The 4,510-nt window shown below is 33.7% G+C and overlaps 1 non-coding gene across 1 annotated transcript; it reads right to left on the reverse strand.

Moving 5' to 3' along the window:
• Positions 1 to 4,128: 4,128 nt before the first annotated feature.
• Positions 4,129 to 4,233, reverse strand: LOC128279806 (small nucleolar RNA R71). Its single transcript, XR_008270001.1, has one exon. It is a non-coding gene; the product is annotated as a small nucleolar RNA R71 (small nucleolar RNA).
• Between the last annotated feature and the right edge of the window lie 277 nt (positions 4,234 to 4,510).

The raw sequence follows: 4,510 nt of genomic DNA on the forward strand, positions 1-4,510 counted from the left end.
ACAGGTATGTACGTAAAGTTTATAAGTAATGGCTTCATGATATTATGAGTTCATGATCATTATGAAAGTGACATTAAGTAAATCTTGTGACTGAGTATTTATATTGATGATGTGTAAATTCATGGTAAATTAAGTTGAGAATCATGTGTTAGCCTTTTGAGCCATATCAAATTGAGAGATAAGATGTTTAGTTCACTTGATTTGTGATTCATTGGATATGTGTAAAAAAATGAAAGATTTGCATAATTGCCTATTAAAATGGTTGTGAAAGTATGTGAAATTAAGGGTTTAAATCATTGAAAGATGTTAAGCTTTGGGCTTGAAAATATGAATATGCATAACTAATCTGCATGTTACTATGAAGATTTAATAACGTTTATGTTGTGTTATGTTATGTTTGTTGTATGAAAAATGTATGCCTATTGTTGCTTATTTTTTGCATACGAACTTACTAAGGTTTGTAGCTTACTCCCCTTCTTTTCCCATATCTTATAGGGTTGTATGCTTGCTCGAGTTTGAGATCACCGGAGATGCTATCACACTATCAAGCTATCATGTTGGGTAAATGAACACAAACACTTGAGTCTATGGCATGTATAGGGACTTAGTCATTTTGTGTATGTGTCATTATGATATGGCCATATGTATTGGTTTGTAAAGATTAAGGATTTGATTTGGTATGTAGCCACATAAATTGGGTTATATTGGCTAATGAGTTGCAAGCATATTAATTACTCATATGCCTATGCCAATATCATTGTGTGATGTGGTTTATAATGGTATGTTAATGAAATTAGACTAGATGATACATGTGGGAAGTTGTTATGCTGAAGGTGATTGGGTATGTGTGGACTTGATAAAGTATGATGTTAAGAGCATGTCTATGAAGGTAAGGAAATGATATGTTTAAGTCTTTATTGTTGATGTATATGTTAAATTAGGAAATGAATGGCATGTAAATATTCGATAATGACTAGCTATTGGAATGGCTAGTTATGGATATGCTTTGGTGTTTTGTATGTCTAAATGAAAGTTAATACAAAGAAATCATGAAAGAGTAAAATTAGTATTAAAACAGTTTTGGACAGCTGTAGTAGTATAAATTTGAAAAATCACCAAAAATTTTGGAAATAAAATTATTCTAGTTTTACATAGAAGAAACGGTGTAAGCAAAAAAAAGTTCATTTTATGAGATATTTGAATTTTTGTGAGACAATGTTAGAATGATTTTGGATTCCCCTGTTCTGAATTTGGAAAATCATTAAAAATTGTATAAAAATACTTGGGGGTTAAAATTTATATGTTTAAATTATTAATAAGTCTGTTTTCAAGAAAAACAAATGGGAATATCATCCTAATCCTGTACTAAGAGATAATTAATTTTTAGTGAAGAAAGATCAAAACTGTCAAACAACAGGACAGGGATGAATTTGAAGAGTTAACTATACTTATTGACGAAACCATAAATTCTAAAACTTTTAAGGCAGTAAGATATTTGAGTCTAGTTTTGGAAAAATCAAGTGGATCTTGATTTAGAATTTTTTAGCTCAAGATATAAATAATTTAGTGACTATGACTCAGGTGGACAGTTTTGTTATGAACAATAAATAATTGTTTTGATATATTTAAGCCTTGATTATGGTTGTGTTGGTAGCTTAATTGTGCCATGTTAAGTGCCATTGAAAGTGTGTATGTGAGTGTGCAAATGAGGGTGGAAAATGGCTTGGTAAATAGCCATTTTCTTGGCCACATAGGTAAAGACACAGCCGTGTATCTCAGCCGTGTGAAGGACACGGCCTTGGGACACGTGTGTGTGACTTGGCCGTGTGACCCCAAATTGCGTATAACATCATAAACAGAGAGTTACATAGGCTGAGGACGTGAGAGTGTGTGACCATACAGCCTACCCACATGGGCATGTCCCAAGCCACACAGGCGTGTGACCCCTATTTTGATGAAAATTTTTTTGAGTTTTCCAAAGTTTCCAGTTTAGTCCCGAACCACTTCCTATGCATGTTTTGGGCCTCATGGGCCCGTATAAGGGATGATATGCATGTGTATGAATGGTTTTAAATTGAATGAAATTTTATGGCCCAGTTTTGTATGATTGGTTATGTTTATGTTCGGTAATGCCTCGTACCCTGTCCCAGCGTTGGACACGGGTAAGGGGTGTAACACGTGTCCCAAGCTGTGTGCTTCTCAAAATGACCTTAAAACAAGAAAAATTATTGACGCTCCCAATCCTTTAAATTTATGTTTCTATACTTAGGTGAGCATAGGGAAGTGAAAGGAGTGAAAAATAAGCCAAAATTGGACAAAAAGAGATATTTTAAGGATCCACATGGCCTGGACATTTTCACACGGGCTGGCCACATGCCCATGTGCCAGCCCCTGTCGATTTCACACTTTGTTTCTCTTTTATGCGAAAAAGCCATTTTTTAGGGATTCTAAGCATTCTAAAGTTTATAAATTCATAGTAGAAGAGAAATTAAAGGGGCACACAAAGAAGAACAAAGAAAAGACTTGAAGAACGCCATCGGATTCATTTCAGAAGCGGATCTCCTTCAAGATTGAAGATCTCCATTCAATTTCTTTAGAAGTTTTATTGGGCTTTTTTATGTCTTGTTGTGTTCCTAACTTTGAGATTATGTCATTCCAAATTATGAACTAAATTCCCTAGATACTTAGGGAAGATGAATCCTATATGAATCTTTTTATTTGATTTCTGAATTGCATGATAAATACTTGATTCTTGTTCTCAATTATGTATACATATTTCATGTTTTAATATTTTCAGGATATTAATCCATGCCTAATGAGCTTATTTCAGTGGAGCAAAAGTCCCTGTTTAAGAGTAAATCTAGCATAATTGAGTGGAGTTGCATGCAATCCTAGAAATAGGATGACATGAATCTGCCGAATTAGAGTCAAATTTAATAGGGGAATCCATAGATCGTGTTAATGCGACAATTAGGGTTTTAACTAGAGAAAGATTTCAATTAATCAACCTAGAGTTAGTTGTTTTTACTTTTGAACGAGATATTAACATAATTTAGGGATTTCTATGGATCAAGGTGCAAGTGAATAAATCGTTTAATTTAGATTCAAAATAATAAGTGAAGACTAGGTAGATTCTTTGCTTGGTATTCCTTATCTCATTGGTTTTATTCGATTATTTTTGAAATTCATTCTCTGTTGCGTCTTAGTAATTAGTTTAGTTAATTTTAGATTAAAAATAATTCCTTCAATTTATCAGCTAGATAATAGAAAAATAGTAAGTTCTAGTACTTTTAGTCCTCATGGATACGATATTTCTGACTCACCATAGCTATACTATTATTCGATAGGTCTGTTTGCCTTTGTCGTAATTTTAGTTAGTTTAGTGACCATTAAGTTTTTGGCATCATTGCCAGGGATTAAAATATTAGAAACACTTAATTTTTATTAATTTAACCATTTTTATTTTTATTGCATTTTATTTTTGTTTCAAGCTTAATTTTTGGTTTCTAATTTTTTCTTTTATTTTCTTCTGGCAGGTTCCTTTAGTTTATGAGTAGAAAAAACCCATTGGGACCATTAGTATGTGACAGAGAAATTGAAAGTACAACTTGTAGAAATCGTAGAGAAGCAAGGTAGAGTCGAAAAAATATAGTGGAAGAGCAAGAGAACGTTATAATTATTACTGAGGAGATGGCTAAAAATTAGAATAACCAGCTACCTCCTGTGGTTGCTGCGAATCTTGCAAATCCAAATCCTACTCTTCCTACTATGTACGATTATGCCAAGCCCACTCTAACTGGGGCTGAATTGAGTATCGTGAGACCTACCATTGCTATGAATAATTTTGAACTGAAGTCGAACACTATTCAGATGATTCAACAGTTTGATCAGTTCGATGGTTTACAAGACGAAGATTCAAATACTCCTTTGGCTAAATTTCTAGAATTCTACGACACATTCAAGATAAATGGCATTTCTGAAGATGCCATTCGCCTATGGTTGTTTCCCTTCTCGTTGAGCAATAAAGCTAAATAGTGGTTGAACTCCTTACCATGAGGTTCTATCACTACATGGGATCAAATGACCAATAAATTTCTTTTGAAGTACTTTTCACCGACTAAGACAGCTAAGTTGAGGAATGATATCTCTTCCTTCGTACAGATGGACTTAAAGACTATATTATGCATGGGTAAGGTATAAGAATTTATTGAGAAAGTGCCCTCACCATGGGTTACCTCTATGGTTACAGGTTTAAACTTTCTACAACGATTTGAACCTATCAACAAGGCAATTGATCGATGTAGCCGTCGGTGATACTCTGAATAATAAAACACCTGAAGAGGCTTATGAGTTTATAGAGGAGATGTCACTGAATAATTATCAGTGGCAAGCCATAAGGACGAAGTCGACAAAAGCAATCGGTGTTTTTAACTTAGATACGGTCACCATGTTATCAAATCAGGTAGAATTTTTGAATAAAAAAATTGATGGTTTATGTGTTTCTAGGCAG

The sequence above is a fragment of the Gossypium arboreum genome, chromosome 8 (assembly GCF_025698485.1).
Source record: "Gossypium arboreum isolate Shixiya-1 chromosome 8, ASM2569848v2, whole genome shotgun sequence".
Classification (NCBI taxonomy): Eukaryota; Viridiplantae; Streptophyta; class Magnoliopsida; order Malvales; family Malvaceae; genus Gossypium; species Gossypium arboreum.